Here is a 25,704-nt window from a genome sequence, read left to right as displayed (position 1 = left end):
ACTGAGCTCTGTGGATCCACAGGCTATACATTTGAATAAATAAATACAAGGAAATCAAACAAAACTGCAGCTCTTCCCGGAAGAGCTTACAATCTGCAATGATTTGGTTGGGTTGTAACCTTGCACCTACGCTTCCCTACAGACACCTGCTGCCCAGCACTGTCCCAAGGTGCTCCTTTCTCCCCTAGGACAACCGCCACTTCCACAGGTTGGCGTCTCCCAATTGCCCTGAACTTTCTCTCTCCAGGCAAGTTCACCTGTGAACGGAGGGAAGCAGACTCGCTAAAAAATTAAAACAAAAAAACAAAAACAACATCTCAGTGCTGCTAAGAACAAGGATTTGTCCAAGTGCTGATGCATCTGCTTCCAATCCTGATGTCGTCACCTGTCAGCGGGCGGCGCGGTCCATCCAGACGGGCAACACGAGGCAGGCAGGCTGTTTTCACAGGCCAGGAAGACAGATCGCAGAGCCAGCTGCAGAAACCCTCGGCAGCAGATTTCAGATGGCAGCAGCAGCTGGATCTCCTTCCTGTCTGAGAGGCGCTCTCCTCCTCGCCGGGGCTTCAGAACCTTTACTTTTCATTTTCTCCGTCTTCAAAATGTTCTTTCCCTCCTTATCTTTGCAAATGTTTGTTGTTCACTTGTATGCTTCTGATGTTTTCCAAACTACTCAGCGCAGAGTCCTCGGAGCGGCTTTACCCCCCCCCCCCCCCCCCCCGTCTTCCTGGTTATCAGCATCCTCACTGAAACCAGCTTTTCTCAGGTAGCAACAGCACCACCGGCACAAGAAAGGAGAGAAACCAAGGAACCCCCATGAATCCCTGCCGCTGGGGTTCACTCAGCCGCCAAGTCCACAGTCAGCAAATCTCCCGGGCTGAACGGGGGTCTTGCAGGGCTCCTCAACATGCCTGGGGTACTGCAGGAGCTGCTGCTCCCTAAGGTGTGTGCTGACTGGGCCTCTGGGCCTGGCTGCTTTCTTCAGGTAGGGCTGCACAGTCTGGCTTGGGCTCCGGCTTTAGCTCATGAAACGATTCAGTCAAAGTTTCTCCCCCATTTCACTCATTATTACTTAAATACCACAGCACTTATTAGTAGCGGTGCAGCACTAGGCTGTATGAGCTGGAGTTCTAGCCTAGATTTTTTTTTTTTTCCCCCACTAAGCGCCTGTGTTATTACTTCCATTAAAGGAGAAACATGCCTTCTTTCTATAAATATTTCTCACTACGGGACCCGCTCCTATGGCTTCAAAATCAACACCTGAAAATTCTTTTGCTATATTTTGTCATCTTCCAGGAAAGGAAGGGGGCCTGGTGTGCTCTCAGCAAGTGGTTGTACAACCTCATCCTTTTGATACGTATCCCGATTTAACGCTAGATGTACTCGGATACTTATTGAAATTTCCGTGAAGGCGTACAATAAACAAACTGGTCGTTCGTCTGTGGTTTCAATAAAAAGGAATCGCAACCTGCAGAGAATGCGGTTTCTAGCAGGGCCAGCGCCGCTACAGGCAGGGTCGCAGCTCTGGGCCCCCCGCCCCTCTCCCCCTCCTGCAGCAGGTGCACTGGGCGAGGAAGCATGATTGCCGCACAGCGGGATGGCCAAAGGCAGCTGCATTTGCTTTGTACTTCACGGAAAGCGAGCCGGGAAATTTTCTCTTCTAATTTCTTCAAGCACCAGTCCGAGCAGGCAAACCCACCTCCCAAAACATTTCTAAAACCTGCTGGGTGGGACAAGGACACGAAAAGACATCTCTAAGGACCTTCAGACTGTGAGTGAAAAATTAAAATACGAAGATAACCGTGAGCTCTAATGCACATCACCCCTCCCCCTTCCCTCTCCAGATCAGAAAAAAAAACCTCTTCGTCTCTGGCAAGATGGTGACACAGCGGGGATGAGCCCTCACGCGTGCCACGGCTGGAGAGGAACCCCTACCCTGCTCTGCATGGGAATAAGCCGCACGGGCCCCTAGAGGGGGTTCACTGGCACTGGAGGGGCCAGGTTTAAGGACCGAAGGTCCAGCAGCCTTTTTTCCGCATCCGGCAGAGGAAGCCCCCTTTTTTTTGGTGCAAAATTTAAGCTCTTTCTAAAACAGGAAGGCATGTGGCTGCTGTATTAGTGCACTTGTATGGGCGGATGTCACAGTCGTTTGTTCTGACCCGAAGGCACAGTGTTAGCTCCCGACAGCCAGTCAAGAAATAAGAACATGAGAAATTGCCATGCTGGGTCAGACCAAGGGTCCATCAAGCCCAGCATCCTGTTTCCAACAGTGGCCAAACCAGGCCACAAGAACCTGGCAATTACCCAAACACCTAGAAGATCCCATGCTACTGATGCAGTTAATAGCAGTGGCTACTCCCTAAGTAAACTTGATTAATATTAAGTTAGTCCAATACCCAGGCGTCACTTGTTATATTTATTTTCACTGACCTTTATGCCTGCAAAAAAAACAAAGAAAATAACTGGGCAGACTGGATGGGCCGATTGGTCTTTTTCTACCATCCCGTGCTCATTCCTCTACCCCTGTTTTCCCTTCCAGAATGCTGGAAACGGGGTGAATGTTGTCCTTGTTGTTCTAGCCAAATCCTTAAGGAGTGGCCTTCAGGGTTTAGAAGGGGGGGGGAAGGGGGGAAGAGGACAAACACACAGAACCCTGCTGCCGTCCCCCCCCCCCCTCAGCTTCATTTACAGATTTATTGTGCATGGGATGATGAGGCTCCTGCTGAGAACAGGACCGGCAAAATCAGTCCTAACAATGTAATGAAAGACATTAATGAAGGAAACACACAACTGATTTCAAGCCTAGGGCTGCCAAAGCAAATAACGCCGCGGAGTAATGGAACACCTGCAGGCTAACCCTCTGCTAATGGCTCATGGAAACCACTTGTCCACCATACCAAATAAATAACCATTACCACTAACCTGTCTGTCTATTTATTTATTTTTTTTAAATCTACTATTCTGAATGCTACCTGAGTTTGATTTTATTTTTTAAGCAATGAGTGCTTCTAGGTTCCTGTTTTAAGAGGACGTCAGTGCCACGATGGTGGCATGCTGGACCAGGGAAGACACTACGGCACTGGAGAAGTCTTATTCTCCCGTTCTACGGGCGTTCTTCAGAGCTGGATCACGCTCAGCTCAAATACCACCTCCGCCTGTGGTGATACCCTACAGCTGACGCTTTCTTATTGGGATTAGAACAAGAAGGTAGAAGCCGTTCCGTGTCCCAGTTATCCATCAAAAAACCCCATCTGGCCTCCTTAAATTCCAAGCCTGAAGGACTTCCATTTTTCATCACTGCTAATCCATGGGGCAGCTCAAAGAGCAGTGCGACGGTCGGGGTGGGGGGGGAGGGTTTCCCCAAGATAATTACGGGTCCCTTCATTTCACACATGCTCCCGGTTTTTATTCGGCTATTTCCAGCTAGAGGAAGCATCTCTCTGCCACTGTGGGGCCTCCAAATGCTTACAAAAATAGCAGAAATCCTGTTTCCCTTTTATAAACAGTACAAGATGCATTTGGATGAATGCTGGCTTGCAGTTTCTACGAGTTCCCAGTGTTCTGCTTAGCCCAGCAGTGGGGCAGACTGCAGGCCACGTGATCTGCACATTCCAGTAGATTTACAATCCTCGAGTACATGAATGCAATAAGGAGCCCTGCGCTGACCTCCTCACGACAGCATGGGGGGAAAAGCGGCTGAGCTGGGCCTGATCCACTTAATAGACCCAAATAGATAAATAAATTCATTAAAAAAAAAAACAGTCTTATCCCAAGGTTTCCGGGAAGGACGCCAACACCCGTGAGCTCCAAATATGCATAAGGATTCCCGCAGCCAGGGGGCTGCCCCGTGTTCCTGCATTCATTCCTTCTTAGTTCTGATTTAGGCAGTCTATAAAAATGACTTGTTGGGGATTACTGAATGCCATCGCCCACTGGCCATACCAGGAGACCTAGAAGCTGCAACTCCCCAGCATCTGGAGTAAAAACAAGTTTCCTGATGGGAGTGACAGGACCCATGCACCGTGATCCTGAGCCGCCCCAATGCTGCAGAGTCACTCCATCTTCTAGACATGCACCGGCCATTTATAAGCTGAATGAAATCAGGACTGGGTTCAGTCCTTTTTCTACTTGCTTACAGCTAGAAGTCGGGGGGGGGGGGGTGTCTTCAAACTGGGAACCTCCCTCCCCCCAGGGGTAACGAGAGATCCAGTTTCCATTCCCTCACATATCCATTATAGGGAGGTCCTAAAATATGTCCTCCTCCAGGCAGGCTAAACACCCTAAAGAAAAAAAAAAAGGAAAAAGTGATAGAGACTGAAAATAGGGCTCGTTTCTGTATATGCTTAAAAAAGTCTGGTTTCGAAATAGAAATCAGTGCTCGCTTTTTGTACCAAACTGTGGCTACAGCACATTGATGTCAGGGCCCCCCCGCCCACCAGTAACTCTCCCGCAGTTATGTGCTTCTCGGCCCCTTGCTTATAAAAGGTAGCGGTCACCGTGGTCTGGTTTTCCTGTCGCCCCCAGAGAAGATCCCCCAACATGCTGGCGCCACAGAGACTCTCAGGGCAAAGGGCGGCATCTTCTGCGGGAGGGGGGGGAAGGGGAGAGAGAGCTGCCATTACGGAAGGACGTCCGGCGCCTGCCGAACCGGTCCCGGCAACGTCCAGAAACGGAAGAGCCGTGCCCCGCGGCCACGAGAGCCATGTGCAGCACCGGCTGCCAGGGAGGTATCGCCGCCGGAAGCATGAAACCCCGAGATCCTCCTCCTCCTTCTCCAGGGACTGCAGGCAATACTAGAGAAGGCCGGGCATGGTTATAGGCACAAGGGAAGCTTCCCCCGAGCCTCTCCCGGGACAGTCAGCAGGTGCAGCCAATCAGAGCAAGGACATTAGGGGGAAGGAAGTTTAAGTTGACCAGCATTCAATCAGGGCTGGCCAATTTGCAAGCGCAGTGCCTTCCTTATTCATCACAGTGTGCGATATGACAGAGAGAGAGAAGTGGATGGCTTCTGGTTTATTCCTGCAGAGAGCGAGGGCCCTCCCATGCCTGTGGAAAACAGCAGGAGAGCAGAGGTCACTGAAAACCAGAAACCCTTCTGGAGCTGGGCCTTCTTTCTCTACCGGGGAATCACAGTCATATCTGGCACAGCCTCCTCTCCCTGAGGCTGGGAGGACACTTCAGAGAAGGTGACAAATGAGAGCTAACGGCCACCCTCAGCAGAAAATGCCATTACTTCCACCTGCTGTTTACTGAAGTAAAACCAACTACTTAGGCTAAAAGTCATTCAACAGGCAGCCATGTGAGACCGCCTTACCGCAGGTCATTTAAACTATTTTTGTCCTGCATAATGTCCATCATTTTTGTTTGTGAAACCAAAATTCCATTTCATACCCAAGTTAACCCTATTCAGTGCATTCAGTGCCTCGTAACACGGTCTTCACAATTTTTTCATATTTTGTCTAAAGAGTGCAAATCAAAACGCATTAAAGTAGGAGTCTGTTTCAGCGAGCTGCACAACGGACCCTACACCTTAAGAACAATTACAGAAATAGTACAAAAGCTCATATGCTGCCATTCTAACGTAAACAGCTTTGGGCGAATTTCCGATTCTAAAAGGATAAAAAGAAAAATAAAACAAACAGTCCAGAGTCACGCAAGCCCCTTCTGCAGCAACGGCAACCACGAGGCATTTTGGATGGTGCAGGTGTTGCCCATTCCTCTTGGCAGAAGAGCTCAAGCTCTTTCAAAGTTAGCAGGGTATTGACCATCTCTGGGATTGCAGTCTTCGAGCCTCGCCACGGATTTTCTATTGGTTTCCACTTTGGTCTTGTCCGACCACAAAAACCTTCTTCCACAAGCTTGCAGTATCACAAGGCTTTTCCTTCACCGGTGGCTTCCTTCCTGCCACCCTCCCACGGCTGTGGAATAATCCTGAACAGTCCGTATCCTCCCCGTCTCGGGCAGACACGTGTGCAGTTCTTTTAAAGTATTCTCAGGCCTCAGAGTGACCCTTCCGCAGCAGTTTCCTCAACCCCCCGGCTGTTGACTCTGGAGGGGCAGCCTGATCGCGGCAATATCTCGGGCGATGCCAGATCGTTTGCGTTTTCTTCTGGCATTTCCTATCCAGCATACTTGGGACCACTGCTTCAAAGTCCCGTCCCAGCTGGATTCTTCATAAAGGAGCTTTTTTGAACTGGCTCAAGTACTGCGATTGCACACAGGAGGGCTTCACCTTCCACTGCCTCAGGCGAAGACCGATTGTGAGCCCGCCGGGGACTCGACGAATGCGACTCACTTTCAGCTACCAAGGAAAAGGCATGAACCAACTTTAAAAAATAAATACCTATTTAATCTATCATGAGCCTTCTTATGGCAATTCATTGAACCGGAACTAAATTTGGGTTTGCTCCGACAAAGGATGTGAAGATTTATTCTTAATTATTTTTCAGATGCTTCTATAATTGTTCTTTCACAATGAAAGCAGATCAGTGAAACAAACTCCCACTTTAATGCATTTTGATTTGTATTTTTATTTTTAGAGAGCAGAATTTAAAAAATGTACAAAGGTGTGAAGACACGAGGTGCTAAACCTGCGTCTCGTATTTATGAGTATTTGACAGAAACATGAAATGCTGTCGTCTCATTCCACCCCCTGCCCAGCCCTGGTGCCCTCACTCACGCACGATAAAGATTCACCACCCCACACCCCCAGCACCACAGGAAAAGGCCAACCTGAGCAACGAGGGCGCCCCTAAAGATTACACAAGGATCTCACCTTCTCTGCTACAGGCCACCATCGGTTAACTGGATTACACACTGCAAGTACCGTGGATTACTGTAAGGTCAAAACCCCAGCTCCAGTGGCAGATTAGACACACTTAGCGCTGCGGCCCATTCTATTTACCTGGCAAAACCTACCCCACTGACAGCTTCACACCACGAGAACGCTCATAGTATTTTATTACAGGAAATACTCGCACCACATAACCAGCTGGGATTTTGTTTTTTTGGGGTCAATTTTCATTTTGTAGAAAAGAAGTTTGGCACACCTCACACAATGTCCTAATCTTCTCCACTTACAGAAAGACAAAGCACTTCCTTCCCACTAAATAAACTAATAATCAAATATTATAATGGTTTTTTTCATTCCACTCACTTTTTTTTTTTTTCCTAAGAACATAACCCTACCCCTTTATCAACAAAACTATTTTGAAAAATGTCTACCTCAGTGGTAGCGCCCTATGGAAAGGCAGCAATTGCAGTCATCAAGGGGACAATTCAGCTTTCTAAAGCACCATCCATTCATTCGGAGAGATTACCCAAAGAAGCGGACAGATTTTCAGTCATCTGCGACTCGCTCCAGGTAAAGACACTGGAGCCTGCAAGAATGCTAGCACGCGGGACCAATACAGAGCCATGCGCTCGGCCGAGCGCACTGTTTAGCCCCCGTTTGGCTGCGCGTTTTTGACGCGCTATTATTTATTTATAGGCTTTTATATACCGATGAACGTTGGGAACATCTCATCGGTTCACATAAAACATAACGGTAGCTAAACGAGCTTTACAGAAAACAAGGATAAAAGCACATAAAACTGCTGAACAGCGAGCAATGAAACATAGCATACAAGGAGGGAACCACAATATATAACATAGCATACAAGGAGAGAACCACCAAAAGCATAAGAGAGTAAACCCTATATACAGGTACATGTACTCACAAAAATCACCATTTACAGGAAGGGAGTCTATTATTACCCCTTTACTGTAAGGAAACCCCCCCCCCCCAACCCCCTCGAAACTAATAGCGCTCATCACACGCAAATGCAGACATTAATTTTCAGACGGCACTGGGCAAGTGTACAGAAAAGCAGAAAAAATTGCTTTGCTGTACACCCTCAGACTTCATATCATAGCGATATTAAGTCGGAGGCCCCAAAAACAAACAAACCACAAAACAAAACACTTTTTAAAAAAAAATCAGCCCGCGGGTCCTAATTTAAATAGTGAATCGCGCGCCCAGGAGAGGTGACCGGGCGCGTGTTGGGAGAGCGGGCGCTCGCCTCGGAGCGCCCGCTCTCCCGCGCACTTTACCGTATGGGCCTGAATGTGCAGATGGGCTGGAAACATTAGGGAAAATAAATTCTTTTTAGCTTTTTTTTTTTTTTGCTTTTATTAGTCTTGCATTTTTTTTTTAAATGTTTTATGTAATTTTTTTCCCCCCTCATTTTTTTCTGCAGCTCAGTTGCAGTTTTTCCACCAACCCAAGCAGCAGCTTCTCTGCCCATCAGCAGGTGCCAAATTTTAGGATTTTGCCAGTCCTGATCTGAAGGGCTACTTTTATCTCCTTGTAATAAAAAGACTTGTTTTCTCCAAGAGAACCTAGCTTAAAACAAACATGTTCCCCTGTTTGTGACATGGCCCTAGCAAGGCAATACAGTAAAGTTAAAACCGAAACATTTCTATATTATCTTTCAAGGCAAAAAAGCAGCCCATCATCATCATTTATGGTAAAGGGGCTTTATTATTTGAAAAACATAACACTGAATTACAACAAAGGCCTCTTTAAAAGTCTAAAGCTGATCCTGCAGTTCATGTTACCTGTCAGCTAATCCTGTTACTGGGTTCGGTGCGAGCTATCAGCTTTCATGTATGTGTTCTGCTCCCTACCCACACACACATTAAAGCTTCTTATAGAGTCCCAAGATTCCACGCTTAAGTTCATTTGTGAATATCCGCTTCAGTGTCCCCCAGTATAGAAAGAAAAGGTTCAGAGAGAACAACCTGTGGGGGCCAATGTACTAAGCGAGCGTTAAAACTTAACACACAAAGGGCCGGATTTGAAAAGCTCTACACGCGTAAATCGCCTTACGTGCGCCCGGGCCTATTTTCAAAAGGCCCGGGCGACGCGTGTAAGTCCCGGGGCTTTACTAAAGGGGTGGTCCGGGGGCAGGGCCACTTGCCGCTGTGTTGAAAGATCGCGTGCCGGCAGGCTGCCGGCGCGCGCAACCTGCGCCTGCCTCCAGGCAGGTATAAGAATTTGGGGGGTGTGGTTAGAGTAGGGCTGGGGGGGAAGGTTAGGGGAAGGGGAGAAACTTAGGGGGAATTTCGGAGCGGCCTGGGAGGGAAGGGGGGTAAGCAGCGCGGCTCGGTGCACACAAGGTGCACAATTGTGCACCTTGTGTGCGCCGACCCCCGATTTTATAACATGCGAGCGCCTGCTATAAGATCGCTTGTCCATGTGTGTGCGCCGAGTAGCGCACGCCCATGGACGCGCTCGCGCAAGTTTAAAAATCTACCCCAAAGGTTTGTTTATTTTTAACTCCTAATGCAGCAAATTAATGCATTGGGAGTAAAAAAAAAAAAAAAAAGATGTGCACGAATCCAGAAATGTGTGCACAGAAAAGTCTTAGCGTGCACAAATCATACTTTATTCATGCTTTTTTGTGCACAATACTCCTTGCACACAAAAAACTGCAAATTGAGGTGTGTGCTGTGTCGAGCTCACCTTATGACATTGGCCTCTGTGGTGTGATGAGACTATAAAGTACAGCAGGCGATATGGAGGAAAGACTAGATGAGCCCTGTGGTCTTTATTTTCCATCATATTCTGTTTCTATGTAATGAAGAATAAATCACTTTTCTTAAAAGTAGGAATTCAGCATAAGCGGAACCAATGTATGCGCTCTTAGTCAGCAGAACTGTACCCTGCATGCAGAATATTTCAAAGACATTTACGGTATATAAGCCAGAGATTTATTTTTTTCCTTTATAATTTACATTTTTGGACATTTTTTTTTCACTTCTTTCATGTTTGTTTGTTTTGTTTTTTTGGGGGGGGGGAAGGGGGTTTAAACTTTTTATTTATTTTTTTTGCTTTGATTCTGCCTCTTCCCCTTCCTGATGTAGCCTGGCATCAGGTCTTCCCCGGGCTGACTGGACCATAGTTCCTCCTCTGTTCAGCCTGGTGGAAGAGGGCTCCCACCGTGACTCTTCCTCCAGTGGCCCGGCAGTATGGGGCTGACTGGGATTACAGCTCACCTGCCCGGGCCAACCAGGGCTGCAGCTCCTCCTCTGTGTGGCTTGGCGGCAGGGGGCTTCTTCCAGGACACTGAAGTGACTGTGTATGGCCCAGCAGCAGCAGGGGGGGGGGGGGGGGGGCTGTCCCACACCGTCTTCTCTTGGCCTGGGTTCAGGTTGACGGTAGTGTCCGTGACCCCTATACAATGGTAGATGCCAAACTAAGTGGCTGATTGACCTGGCTCCTGGGATCTTTTTAATCCTGGCTGTACCTGTCGGAGACAAAATACTACTCCCTACACAGGAGTCCCCATACATTTCAAGAGAGTAGCCACAAAGGCCATCACAACAGGGGGGGGGGGGGGGGGGGGGGGGGAGGGGGTTGTCCTCCTCAGAGTTTGTTGAGCAGCGGAGAAGGGAGAAAGTTTTGATGGGGAACTATGTCCTGCTCTTTTGGTGATTTTGAAATGCTAAGGAAGGGGGCGAGATGGGGCAGAGTTCTCAGGTATGTGGCAGACACTGTCGGTCATCATATTTCTAGATTTTTCCAGTTGGTAACCCTGCCCCTCTCCCTTCCGCAATATCTGCCAACCTAGGACAGGGAGGTTGGATAGCAGGAAGGGAGCGAGTGAGTGTGAGTTTTTCACTCTCTTGGATAGCAGGAAGGGAGCGAGCGAGTGAGTGTGAGTTTTTCACTCTCTCTCTCTCTCACACCCCACCATACACTCTTGCTCCCTCTCTTCTTCCTTGCACCGGGGACCACTGGTTCATCCACTATATGGCCCTAGATCCCTGCCCTGACAGGTAACAGCTCATTGGGTTACACCATTCCTGTGCAGCACCTCCCCTTGAGGCTGGCTGCGAGTGGTAGCTCCTTAGTCCACTTGGGGGGTGGGGGGTTGGCTAGTGGCTTAGTCAGGGTGGTCATTTGAGTTGAGCTCTCAAGGAGAGAGGAGCGGTTTTGTTCTCCCTCTCTGGCTGACCTAACTTGGTGTTTTATTTATGAGGGGATTCCTTACCACTCTACCCCCTGCCTGGTAGGGTCTGCCTCACTTTTGGAAGAGAGACTTTGTAGAGCTTTTGACTATTTAGAAGCTTTTTTATTTTGCCGGGGCTGAAACCCTGGACCCTTTGGTGAGGGCCATCCAGAGGTCAGGGGCTGAAGACCTGTTCATCTCACCCCCTCCGGTGGAGAAGCAGCAATGACAGGAGAGGAGAATTTGGGGCTTGTGAAGTGTTTTATCCCCTTTTGGTTGGTGGAGGAGGTTTTTTTTCCCACCCCTCCTCACATTGGAGCCAGGTTCCTGTTCTCAAGTCATTGGACCTTTCCTCCAGGGAGGTCACATCAGGACATTGGAAGAGGAGGAGGAAAAGATCTCAGACACCCACAACTGGATCGCCACCCTTGGGACACAGCTTGGGGAGAAGAAAGAACTAAGCTAGGATGTTTCCATGATTTGGGGACCTTCTCACACACAGGAGTTCCCAGCAGAACTGGGGCAGCTAACACCCTCAGTACAGGAGTGACCTAGTTGAAATCCCAGCGTTTGAGGTAAAGGACAACTACACGGAGGAAGAAGATACAAAGTTCCAAGTGTAACTTCCCAGCGAAAGCACGGATTGTAAAAAGGAGAGTATACAATGTGATTGTGCATTTAATTAATTTGAATAATTTAGTAAAGTTATTTTGAACACCCCATGTGTGTCCAGCGCAGCATCACAGACACCAACCGAGAGAGAGAGACAGCCAGTAAGGTACACACAGTCGGGGAAGACGTCACATCCCTGCTTGGTCGGCCTTCACCCCCGCAGAAAGAACGCACACCTTGGGGGCTAGTGAGAGGTGAGGGATTTGTACTGAAAACAGCCCCAGAGATACATTTTTTTTTTGGGGGGTGCCTTTGGAAACAGCGCCACACCAGAACAAAGGGTTGGAATAATAATGGGGATTTCAATACTCGGGGCCTCCAAAAGCCTGCGCCCTTAAGAGGATGGTGGTCCATGCCCTCTCCCCCACAGCTCCATAGAGATGGCAGCCCTGCAGAAAACATGCCACCGTACCACCAGTTCCTTCCTCCCCATGGCCTGCACTGCCCTCCACGATAGCCTAAATCTCCGTATGACTGCGCTGCAGCCTCTTTCCCTATCTTTGGCCCAAGTGGCTCCATCTGCACAGGCAGCACTAGCGCCAGCACTGCATAACGCAGCCAGTCAGTGGCAGTCTTATACTGGCATGCTGTGACATGCTGCCATTTGCACCTCTGACTCAAAGTATCTGAGCTGCTGCTGCTAGTGGTGGAATGTGCTCCTGCCATTGCAGGCCAGATCAAGCTTCTTCTGCTGTTGCTACCTAGGACTGGATAAAATTCAGCATAAGGCTTCACCCGGCCCTTGAGCCAAAGTATGGGAAACCCTGCCCTAAAAGATCAAAATGGGCAGAGAAAACACACAGAAACGGTCATCCAGTCTGCCCAGCAAGCTTATGGTAGTATCTGCCGTGCCATACAGGTCACCCCCCATGCTTATCGGTTTCCCAGACCGTAAAAGTCAGGGCCCTTGTTTATTGCTCTGAGTCCAATTCCCCGTTATCTCTTGCCGCTGAAGCAGAGAGCAATGTTGGATTTGCATCAAAAGTATCAGGCTTATTGACAGCCGCATCAGCAAGTTATCCCCATGCTTGTTTCCCCAGACCATAAAAGTCAGGGTCCTTGGTTGCTGTCTGAATCCAATTCCCCTTTTCCTCTTCCCCGCCCCCCCCCCTGCTGTGAAGCAGAGAGCAATGATGGAGTTGCATCAAGAGTATGAAGGCTTATCGGTTAAGAGTAGTAACCACCACACCAGCAAGTTACTCCATTCACTCTTTTCTTCATTTCCATCCTTCAGCCTTTAATGTTTATCCCATGCCCCTTTGAATTCTTTCACTGTTTTTGTCTTCATCACCTCCTCCGGAAGGGCATTCCAGGCATCCACCACCCTCTCAATGAAGAAATATTTCCTGACATTAGTTTTGAGTCGTCCTCCCTGGAGTTGCATTTTGTGACCCCTAGTTCTACTGATTTCTTTCCAATGGAAAAAGTTTGTCAATTGTGCATCATTAATACCTTTCAGGTTATCTGAAGGTCTGTATCGTATCTCCCCTGCACCTCCTCTCCTCCAGGGTATACATATTTAGGTCCTTCAACCTCTCCTCCTAAGTTATTTGATGGAGACCCCCCATAATTCCTGTCACCCTTCTCTGGACCCGCCTCCCTTTTGAGATTCGGTCTCTAGAACTGAACATAATACTCCAGGTGAGGCCTCACCAAGGATCTGTACAAGGGGATTATCACCTCCTTTTTCTTACTGGTTATTCCTCTCTCAATGCAGCCCAGCATTCTTCTGCCTTTAGCTATCACCTTGTCACATTGCTTTTCACCATCTTCAGATTGCTAGACACTATCACCCCAAGGTCCCTCTCTTGATAATTGCACAACAACCTTTCACTCCCCAACACATACAGCTCTTTTGGATTACCGCACCCCAGATGAAGGACTCTGCAACTATAATATTTTTGTCTTTCAGCGATGTTTTTCAAATATACCGAAACAGATTTTAAGAAAAAAAACTTGGAAGTCCTTCAAGCCGGAATCGAACCAGCGAGCTAAGGATGTCTGGAATTTCCCCTACAGTCCTCCGCTCTACCAGCTATCGAAGGCTTCACAATCCATGATTACAATCAACCTCTTCCCATACCACAGAATGTTTTGTGAGTAGGGTTTTAGAATAAGAACCCAAAAGGATAGGGGATGGAAATGTCAGTTGCCAAGACCATCGGAATTTGGACATCTCCTCCAGGGCTCTTTGTCATGATCTAAGATCGTGGTTTGATCCACCTAGGTAAAAATTCCTCGATTCTGGCTGGAGTTTCTGATTGCAATTTGTTGGTACATTTCTACTGTAAAAACAAGAAAGAATAATTCAACTGCTGAATCACCTCTGACAAAGAGTTGCTTTCACACTGAAATGTAAAGGTGATTTTTATGATCCAAGGGGCTGAATGGACTTTCTGAGGAGGAGAAACTGTAGCATATTATCCTCTGCTCCATCCAACTCATTTCTTGATATCTTGGAAAATGGAGAGTAGTAGAAGGCTACAAATACATTTTTTTTTTTTTGCTTTCTATTCTCCCTGTTAAGAGTTTCCTGTTTCTTTATTTTCCTGGTGTTCTAACAGCAGCTAAAGAGGAGACAAATCACAGGGAGATAACAGAAAAAATACTCACTAGCATCTCTCTCTCTAAAAATATACCAATACCACAAAGACAAAGTATTCCTTAACGTTACTAATTGCAAAGTTAGCAGCAATTTCAGGGACTGGCGATTGCATCGTGGAGCACCAATATCTCTTCTCCAAGGAGTAATGAAAGCCTAGGTCTTAGTCTAAGATTACGTTTGTGATCAACACATTATAATCACCCATATTACCCTTAGCTATTACAGCACCACAGGCCAAACCCCAAATGGTTGTTGGTCTGGTATTTAAAGCGCCTCTTGGCACAGTCAAAAGTTAAAGGGCTGAGATTTATGAACAGAAAACATAGCATTTCCAAAAGAGCAGTTTCAGAAGCACCTCGGGGTCTACAGGACTGCAACTGGTGTGCCAAGCACAGAAGAACAGAGCTACTGGGCTGAAAAATCAGTGCAAGGAAAACAACTCTATGGTCAGAAGGCATCACTCAACACCTAAAAGCATAAGGAGGTCAGGCGCAATAGAAAGAAAAAAAAGACGACAGTGTCAGAAGACAAGAAAGGAGCAATCACAAGAGACCGGGGCTTTCAGGAGACTGACTTATCCTGGAGATGGAACTACACAACAAATGGACAGGAGTCGGGGATGGGGGCGGGGAGACGCTCCGATGGCAAGGGAAAAGCAGGACTGTTGGTCACTTCCACCGCAGGTTTTCCTGCTCTGCCCCGATACCCCCCCGCCCTCGCTGCACAGAGACCACGAAAGCACGTGTGATGCAGTCCACATTCCACAACACGGGAATGGACAGCCGCGGAAAGTAGGAACAAATTCTCAGGGACGCCTGTTTCAAACTGCTTCTGCAGCACCAGAGGAAGTTGTGCTCTCCCAACCCATGCCAACTGGAGACCTCTCCACATGCACTGTGTTTGCTGTTCGTGCTCCACAGGATGAACTTCAGACACAGCCACTCTTACTGAGACAAATGGCTATGGTTCACCCTCGATGGGGCGTGACTGCTGTTTAATTTTTGGAGCAGGAGTAGAGCCTGCCTGGCTCCTTGCAATCAAACCTCATTATCCCAACCCATCTTCTTTACCAAGCTGGAATAGATATCCTTTGTGGTTCAGGGAAGGGTTACAAAACTGGTGCAGAGCCTGCAACTCAAACCTTTCAAAGACAGGCTTAACATACTCAAAATGTAGGAGATATGAAAGGTTCAAATATCTGACAGGCTTTGACCAATTACAGAAAGCTGCAATTTTTCATAAAAAAAGAAATTCAAGGCCAAGGGGTAATTATATAAATTTCGAGGGAGGGAGACTTATTGGAGCTAGGAAGAAATATTTCCTTACAAAGAGGGTGAGAGAGGCCTGGAATAACCTACCAACGAGAGGCAGTGGGGGTAGGGGAAAGGTCTGAACTGCGTAAGAACTTAAGCGTGATCAGGTCAGGCAGAAAAGGGCAGTGGCAAGAACAGGGCTGAGAGATTGGGTTAAAAAATGGGGTATTGGTTTAAGCATGGAAACTTGTAATGCTTACCTACGCAGAACGACGGAAGACCAGAGGGAAAACAGCAAAACGGATCTGGATAAGGAGCAAAAGCAAAATCCTGCAGGTGGTCAAGCTAGGAGACTTCCTTGACTAGAGTGTTATAGGCAGGGCCAACTGGTACTTATCGGCCAACGCCTACTACGTTACACTTGTCTCCTTCTGGCTCTTCTTCATTGGTTATTAGGACTTAGCTTTCGGGCCAGCATAAACGCCACCGTGGGAACGGTTCGAGTTTGTTGTGTAAAGCAGAGCAGAGGAAGGGTAACAGTTTGATGTGTATAAAGGCGGGTTAAAAAGAGAACACAGGAAACTTGGAGCCCAACAGTCAGCCACCAGCTGCCAAAGCTTCTGGGATAACAGAGACCGTGTGTTCATCTGGTTTACAGCAAGCTCAGAGAAACAGAGCCAGACACCATAGCTAACGTCGCCACAGACCATCCCAGAAAAAGCAACCCACCACAATACAATCCCCAAGCTCTCCACAAGAGGAATCCCACAAGCGCTATTGAAGGAGATGGGAAAGGAGGCCGGCCAACGTCAACAGGGAGACAGTATAGTTTTACCAAAACAAACAAGAGCAATGTAAGCAGAAAGCTCAAAACGTTCATCTCCTAAGCCTACTGTAACTACAACCACTTCAGTCAACCTCTATCTACCCTTCCGGCTCTGGGGCTGGATTAAAAAGCAGCAGTGGATACCCAGCTAATCACACTGGGCAAGCTGAAACCTGAATTTTATTTAAACAGTGCAAAGTTTGTTATGGCAATGAGCCAATCATATAAAAAGACCCTGTAGGGTTTCAGTATTCAGGTAAACACTCATCTAACATCTACACCAGGCACTGTAAGGACAAGCTCTGAGGCGCTCTCTCCGTTTCTACACCAGGACGCCAATCTTTCGGGTGCTCAAAAGGCAGATGGCAACACAGGCGCGGGGGAGCTGGGGGAAGAGTGAACCGCACTGTAGCATTGAAGATCAAATCCTGTACACTCTTCACTCAAAACAGGCTGAGCCCGTGTCCAAACCTGTCAATCGGCCCATGCAATCACTATTCAAAAAGTCTGATTGCTATGGTAACAGACATGCGTATATAATACTTAATTTACACAGAAACCGAGCATTTCAGAATTACATATTTATTTATTTATTTATTTATTTGATTTTATATACCGACAACCGTTTGCACATCGTGCCGGTTTACAGATAACTTATAACAAATAATATATAGGCAAAGCCTTTACAAGGAACAGTTTGTAACATAAATGCAGTAACATGGCAATTAACTAGATAAATAAGTAGGGGAGGGAAGGGTAGGGGTATACGAGACAAAAGGAGGGGGAGGGGTGAAAATGGAAAACATAGGGAAAAGATATGTACAGGGGTTCGAGGAACAATTAATATGTACATAGGTTATATACAAAGTTTTTGTTTTTTGGTTTGTTTTTTTTTTTTTTTGTTTAGGTTTGAAGCTCCTTGGAGGGGGTGGGGTGTCGGGTGTAGGTCCTGAGGGGGAGTGTTGGTGAGAGGTGGTGGTCGGGTTAGGGTGTTAGTAAGAGATGAAGATGATTGGGGCATATTCAAAAGCTCTGCCAGATTCCAATTGATAACGATATTCCTCACGTGAAGAGAACATCCCGGGGGGAATTTTCAAAAGCATTTAGATGGGCAATAAGTTATTTGCCTGTGCAAAAGATCGGTCTGAGTGTTGCCCTCCCGCACATTTAGTGGCTGGGTTCCCGGAAAGGTACAAGCGTCCTGGAGAAACCTGCCGGCTGTACTCGGGGGGCCCATAACCGTAGGGTTCCGAAAGGCGTCCTGGTGCCTAGCGCGTCCCTAGCGCCTCCTTTTGACCCAGAGAGGCGGCTGTCAGCGGGTTTGACAGCCGACGCTCAATTTTGCCGGCGTCGGTTGTCGAGCCCGCTGACAGCCACGGGCTCGGAAACCGGACGCCGGCAAAATTGAGCGTCCGGTTTTTGGCCCGACAGCCGCCAGCCCAATGTAAATTTTTTTTCTTTTTTACCCTTCGGGACCTCCGACTTAATAGCACCATGATATTAAGTCGGAGGGTGCACAGAAAAGCAGTTTTTACTGCTTTTCTGTGCACTTTCCTGTTGCCGGCAGAAACTAGCGCCTACTTTTGGGTAGGCGCTAATTTCTTAGAGTAAAATGTGCGGCTTGGCTGCACATTTTACTTACTGTATCCCGCGCGCATACCTAATAGCGCCCTCAACATGCATTTGCATGTTGAGGGCGCTATTAGGTGCCGTGGGTTGGACGCGCGTTTTCCACCCCTTACTGAATAAGGGGTAAGAGAAAACGCGCGTCCAAGGGCAGGTTAGAGGTAAGACGACTAGAGATCCACTTCTCCCCACAGGACACCGCCAGGAAGATGACAAACTGCTGTGTATCCGCAGCCACTTCTACAGCAGTGCTCTTCTCCATCAATGAAAATTGAGTAAGGTTGTGCGCCGTCTCACAGGAAGTGACTGGGGGCTGGAAAAAAAAGGTCCCAGTAAAACAAAATATTTGTCTTGGTTGCTTTGACCTCATATATGCTCCTTTTCCCAGTCCAAACCTCTCGGGAAGGCGTTGGTCCTTCTGCACTAACACAAGAAAGTCTGAACAGGGCTCAGGGGAATAAGGTGCCGTAACCTCTCAATAATGTACGAACATTATTAGTTATGCATGTGCCGAGCCATTTTATATGCACTACAAACTCATTTCTAAGACTGAATTAACGTAGAATATAAAAGGAAAGGGTGTGGGGCTTCGCGGTTCCAGTAGTGGGCAAGCAAACCAGAAAACTGACCCTCACGGAGCCAGCAGAGGTCCTCACGGAGCCACCCTCTCTCCTGTGCTAGCCACCATCTTCATGTTCCCATGATGCAGCAGGGTCAGCCCTATTCAGCCCTGCCTCTCCCTCAACTTGATGCCTCTTCATCAAGTCACCTTAGCTCTTTGCATTGGTCCAACTTTTCTTGCTTTCTTTCTGTAAGGCCCCTGTGACCTTCTTGTTGCACCTAGCCTTGTGGCCTCTCTGACCTTCCTGCCTTGTCCTGTGGCCTCCTTTGCCCAGCCATGTGGCCTTTGGGCCTACTAGCCTTGCTTTGCAGCCTGCTTGGGCTTCCTTGTCTGTTTTTCCTCTGTCTGGTCTTACATATACCTTGCTTTGCATTAGTTTCCTATGTTTGAACCTTCCTTGCTCTATTCTCTTGGTCCTCCTTGTGGCCTCTACTCCTTGTGGGCTTCCAATTTCAGTCCCTGTTTCCAGTCCCAGGTCTTGCCTCCAGGTCCAATCCCTGTCTCCCATCCCCTGCCTACCTTCAGTACCCGCCTGTGCCTTTGGTTCCACCCTGAGCCACCAGTTCCTGTCTTATTGCCTGTGCCTGCATTGTCTCCAGCACCTGCCTTGCCTTTAAACCCAGCTTGTCCTGCCAGCCACCAGAACCTAAGGGCGCAACCCGCGGGAGGTGACTGGTCAGGTGGAAGAGCCTGTCCCGCTTTGCCCTAGATTCCGGCCCTGCTCCTACACTGGGGAAATCTCCTATCCAGCGGATTCCCCACTCCGAGACAACTGGGCAGTGCAACTCCGGCTCGCCCATCAATGCTTCTTGCCACCTTGGACGGGTCACTTCACCCTCCGTTAACTCATGTACAAACAAATTGCAAGTCCTCTGGGGACAGGCTACCTGAATATGACTTGTCTTGAGCTAGCGATGAAAATGCGCGCGCCAAATCTAAATAAAATCATTCAAAATAAATAATCTCCTATTACCGACTGTAAGTCCGTATTCCTTTCACTGTCGTAGGCATGGGTCTGCAGCGACCTGGCTCACTGGGGTGAGCACACACGCAGTTAAGTGCATAAACAACTCCATAAAACAGCAATTAATAGCACCAGGCCCTAAGGAGAGCTGAATTCACTGATCGCATCAGCTTTACGCCTCCTCTAGGAGCTCTTGCTCTGCTTAATTCAGACTGGAAAATATTTTTGCTCCTTGGCAGCTGCCGAGCGATAAGAATGAATCACGGAAAAAAAAACAAACAATGCGTCGGGACCAGGGTGGGCAGGGGTTTCACTCAGCGGGCAACGCTAGGTCCCTGATCCGGATCCCACCTTGCACCCTTCTCCCCCCTCCCATACTGGCAACCTGTGGAGCTGCCCCCATCCACAGGGGGCCCTTAATCCGCTCCCCATTCAACAGATAACTCCCCTTATGCAAACGTCCAAATCGCCTCAGAGCAGCAGTGCTGCCCTTTCCTAAAACGCTGGCAGTTAACACAAGCAACATCATTAGGATCCCACAATTTCATTCAGACGTTTGTCTCATTGGCCGGGAAAGATTACATGTTTAACCTGTTTAACTGCTCCCCCCCACCCCTGACCCGAGCCGTTCTCACCATTATGAATGCAAGCAAATCAGGGTGCTGCACACCCATGGGTGCAGAGCAGGAATACAGCACGGACAGGCGACAAATAGGAGGGGATTTAAAACAGAAGGGCGTTCGCCATAATGCAAGATCCATTCTTTTATGTCACAAAGTGTATAAATAAAATATATCCCGTAGCAAACAAGGAGGGAGACCTGGGAACGAGACTCAAAAAAATAAAAATAAAAAGGGAAGTAACAGAACATCTGCAGAACGGATCTGCCCCAGTGATGCTCATCCCTACCGGAAAGGAGGCTTGAGATTTAATGGGAAGTCCCACACTCCAGGACAGGAAGCTCAGCCTGCTAGGATAACCTTTTCTATTGCTTTATGGCCTCATATTTGTTTGGTTGTTTTGGAGGGGGTGTTCTAGTCAAACAATTTCAAATTTTTATTGACGATGTATACAGAGCAAGGTGGGGGGGTGCCTTTCCTTAAATTAAATATTAAAAGGCCAGTCGGCTCGGGTCTTCACCCCTCTGCGGGTGTGGAGAAGCTGTAGACTGTATTTCATTTGCATTTCATTGGCCGTTTTCTTCAGCCGAGGCTTTTTAAAAAAGGGACCACCCCCCTTGGAGTGCTCCTTGGGGATATCTTGGGCAGGCTGGGGGTTTGGGGTATTCTCGTGCGGGCTTTGGAGGAGCTGTTGCTGGGTTGGGGGGGAGGGGGAAGGGATTGTACTACTGCTGGTATGGTGGGGAATTTAGTCTACTCGTCGGCTGGGGGTGCTAGTTTTCTTTTTCAGGTGCCTGAGAAGGCCCGTCGCCTTCCCCCCCGGGTGAGAGCAGCGTTTCGGGCACTCTTCGCTACCATGGAAGGAGGGCACACTGAATCTGTTACAGAGGGTAAAAAGAAGACTTTATTCAGCAAATCTTGAGGTGAGCAGCTAGACATATTTGGAAAATTTAAAATCTGCAGATTTAAATTCAGTTTTTATCCTTGGATCAAAGTCGGATTGCTGAATTCCTTGAATTTCCGATGACATAACTTCAACCTTCCCTCCCCCCCCCCCCCCCCCCCTTTCCAGGACCCCAATAGCTCCAGACCGAGCTTTGCACACCTCCGAAACACCTTCAAGCAAAAGCCCTACATCTAAGGCACGGTCAGAAATAGCACCGTCCAGATGTAAATCGAGAGAGAAATCCGAGGGTCTTACCAGCGGCAGTGAGGGCTTACTCCAGGCTTGGATGGGTCACCCGGCTGGAATTCAAAAATTGCCAAGGCAAGAAAAAAACCCGCTGTCACTAGCCCCCACAGCTCCTTCCTGCGGGCATTTCCAACCGGGTCTCACCCCCCCTGCCCCTTACGAGTCACAGCCACATCCACCACTCTGCCACGGCCCTGGCGACGAGAGCTCCGGTGCCGCAGGCCGTCTCGGGAGGAAGGGGCTTGCTTCTCCCTGCCGCAGGGACCCTCGAACCCCGGCAATTCACCACATCTCACCGACTGATCCGAAGCACACTGGGCTGCTGGTTCGAGGGGGAAGGAACAGTCTCAGGGGACCCTTCCTCCTGAGAGGCATCGTAACTAAAGAACATCTCAGAGACAAAACACAAAAAGCAAGCAGCTATTGCTGCCATCTCGATTCCTCCCTCGCTCGTATTGCTTAGATGTATTTTATTATTATTTTTTTTTTAATGATGTAAAAAACTGCTTGCGATCCCTTTTGGGGTATCAAAGGCAGGCGATACAAGTATGAGATGGAACTTGAAGAAAGCACCTGAACAGTCTAGGCCAGAGCTGCCGTTTTTAAACGCACCTGAACGGGCCTTTCAATAATTCAAGTCTGTAGGTAGGTAACATACACCAGCACCACCAGCAGCATGCACGCCATCCTATTCCAGCCCAGCCGCTCCCCGCTCCCTTCCCAAGCCCCCCTCGCAGCAGGAGACGCTGCCTGAGGAACAGCTTCATTATTAACCGGCTCCTTCCTCCCGCTGGCTGCGTCTGAGCGCACGAGAAGCAGGCCCGGGGGGGGGGGGGGGGGGGGGGGGACGGACTTTCCTACAGCCAGGGGCACCCACAATCGGGATCTTCAGGCATTCTTTGGGGCACAATGGGGTTGCCAGTTTAAACAGGGGAACATGTCAGTCCAGAGACAAAAGGCAGATTTAAATGAACACAAAAAGAGCTACAAAAGCCCCAAGATCGAGCACTTCTGGAGTTCCAGCTCTTCCCTCACCTACAACTAAGCAGGGAAGTGTGAGAAAGGCCGAGCTGCCTCTCTCTCTCTCTTTTTCCTTCCCCCACTCAAACAGAGCTGAACAATTTGCAACCTTCCAAAACTTTTACCTGCATGAAAGGCGCCGATTACATGGTGGTCTCCTCTTTATAAGGGACAGGCTGGGAAGCCCACAGGCCTGTTTGCTTGCGAGGGCACTGCTCTGAGAAGCAAGCCCAGATTTAAAGGGACCCGGCGCACCTTTCGCGAAAACCTTTCCATGCCGGTGATGAAAAACGCCAGTCTCGATGGGGGGGACACGCGCGGTATCTGTTGGGAGAGCGGCTGCTCTGGATCACGGACTCCGTGTATTTTCCCCCCCCCCCCCCCCCCCCCCCATCTCCCACCTTACCAGAATTGCTTCTGCACGTCAGTTCGCGGACGCACCCTTCTGTAACCCTGCTCAGTGCCCCGAAGCCCGGGGCCGGTCACGGAGGGGGGACCAGCAGGCTTGGCTCTGGCGGCCACGTCAGTGCAACACGTGAAGAGCCTGCCACGCTGGAACACCACCCGGCTGAGCGGGTTATCAGCACAGGAGACATCCAACACCAACGAAACTGGAACGCGTGTGCTTGTTTTGAGGACATCTGTGGTGGTGTTTGTCATTTTGAGTTCAATGACCACCATGACGACGTCACTGGGGATTTTGTGACAGTTCATTTGGGGGGGGGGGGGGGGGTGTCTAATGAGACCGGCTAAAACCAAAATTTCTAACATTTTGGTTCCAGTGTTTGGTACTTGCCCTGGAATAGCAGCAGGAAAAACATGGGGCCTACCACATAAACTGAAAGGAGTCCAAATGTTAAAAAAAAAAAGCTACTTTTATTCTGAGTAATGTAAAAACATAACTCTACTGATGCGTTTAAAGTACAGATATAAATCCAATAATGTCCCATAATTTTAAAAACCCACACTTAAACCTGGCTATTTGGCTTTTTCTATTGGCACATCAACCTGTGATCCACTGACAAAAGTCTTCCAAACCCAAGGAATGAGGTCAACTGAGCTAAGGAAGAACTGTCAGAAAGCCATTCCCCCCTCAGTGTCCTCCAGGATTCACCACTAACCCAGCTCAGGATATTTCCTGAGCAGGAGCTGTAGGAGGGTTATAGGATGCATCATGACTTGGAATAGCCAGATTAAATCCATTCCTCAGCCAGCGTGCTGAGATTTGAACCCAGATCTGAAGATACATCGTTCTGCCTGACCACTCCCTGCACTGCTAGAGGTTAATCAGTCTGTTCCCTTCCGTCCATTATCAATTCATGAATACTTGCTGAATTATTCTAACTTGTGCAAAGTTAAATAATGTTTACCAGTTTAACTATGTCTTTATAATTGAAACAAAAAAAAACCCTAATTATGCTGCACATAAAGTCAAAGACCACACCAACTGCAATGCAATGAGAAAATGAACTGGTACTAACGATAAACTGGGAAAATGCTTATTATAAGGTAAAGGACAGAGAAAACGTTTTGGTTTTTTTCAAAGCGATCAATGCTCAAGGAACGCACTGCAACAGAGTTCAGAGTCAATGCTAACAGGTAGGTGGTGTGTGCCCAAGTCACATGGGCAGTAAGATCCATAGCAAGTACAACAAGCTCTTCCGGAGCCTCAGTGTTACACTAGGATAATAATGGCTGCCGCTGCATTAAGTAATTTATGTAAACTTCGTAAAAAGCAATTAAGACAATTATGAAGATGAAAACTAAACTCAACTGAAAAATGTTTGATTCTTCATAAACTTAAAAAAAAATGATTTATATAAGAGATTTTGCAAAGTTCAGGGTCCATCTCCACTACTCTGAGCAGATGTTACTTATTAAGTCTCATCTGGACATTTCCAAACCTGCCTGGAGGTAATGAAGCACATAGACTGGGACTAGAATTTAAAAAAAAACCCAGAAAGATGACATTTAGAATTAACTCTGCTTGTTGTTTTTTCAGTCTACTGTTAGGTTTAAATCACTTAAGTTCACAATCCACTCAAATTTTTCACAAAGAAAAAAAAAAAATCACAGAAACCACTGCAAGGCAACTTCCAAAGAAATGCACCACACGCTTTAGACCTCTAATGCTGCAAGTGAGATTCTCTCTGTTGAATAAATAATGATATCCATCATTCATACAGCAAAATAAATTTAGTACTGTTTACAGAAGGCCTGCGACTTCAGAGTTTTTCCACATATAGCGTCCCTTCTTTAAACAGTACTAAATTTATACACATAGCTAGCTCCTTATTTATTTTAGGTCTCTTTTTACTAGCTGGTTGGATTTCTTGCATTTTGCGGGGCTCACGTTATTCATATAGTGCCAGCCACTCAAACTAATTTGTATGGGTTAAATATTTATGCAACCCCTCCCCCCGATGTAAAATGAGCACAGGGGGGTTAAGTGACTTGTGCAAGGTCATGCGGTGAGTGGTGGATCCTGAGAAGAAACCAAAAGCCATCTGTGTGCTCTGTGCCCGTGCTATGCTGCCGGCATTAAATAAATTTACAGGCTGTCGCCTCGCTATATTTTTCATTTTCCTGGCTGAGTGAGCACAATGAGATTTCATCTCATGACACTCCCTCCCCCCTGCAAGCGCCTCAGCTGGGGGAAACATTGTAACAAATCATTCCTACCCAGCAATATTCAACTAATTCAGTGCCTAACCATGCTCCTCCCTGCGAGGCACCCAGAGGTGGGCGACGGATTCAAGCAGTGAGTGTGAGTGCACGGGTCTGACGGCTGAGGTGGAGCTGGTGCCGGGAAGCACTGACCACTGCAGGGCATCCCAACCGGACCTTTCCACACATGCATACCTGCGAAGGGTGGGATCACCCGCTACTTTTCCACCACTTAATGAAACGGATGCTAACCTTAAACAGGAGTGGCCTAGTGGTTAAAGGAGCGGGATGAGAGCCAGAGAAGCCAAGGCTGATGCTCCTCCCGACCCTGGGCAAGTCACTGCCTCTGTCCACTGCCTCAAGTACAAACCCAGGGCACGAGTCACTCAAGGCTCTTCTCCTATTCTGTGTCTATGGGGGATGGGATGGGGGGGGGACGGGGACGAACCCCTAGTAAATCAGGCCCTTAAGATTGCAAACCAACTATTATCTGAACTTGTAATTCACCTTCAGCTCGGATTTAAATCCAAAAAAAATTCCAAATCCAAGTAACTTTCCCTCTTTCTCAACATCCACTTAATGCTAACTGCCAACAATTCTCCATGGGGCAATCAGAAGGGGTCCAGGGGCTTCCACCATCTTCTCC

The 25,704-nt window shown here is 48.1% G+C and overlaps 1 protein-coding gene across 4 annotated transcripts in view; it reads right to left on the bottom strand.

Moving 5' to 3' along the window:
- Positions 1-25,704, bottom strand: part of NHSL1 (NHS like 1) — a 374,547-nt gene that overhangs the window by 166,770 nt on the left and 182,073 nt on the right. The window lies entirely within an intron of this gene.

This window comes from Rhinatrema bivittatum, chromosome 3 (genome assembly GCF_901001135.1).
Source record: "Rhinatrema bivittatum chromosome 3, aRhiBiv1.1, whole genome shotgun sequence".
NCBI classification, from domain to species: Eukaryota; Metazoa; Chordata; class Amphibia; order Gymnophiona; family Rhinatrematidae; genus Rhinatrema; species Rhinatrema bivittatum.
This window is presented reverse-complemented; position numbering and strand designations above follow the sequence as displayed.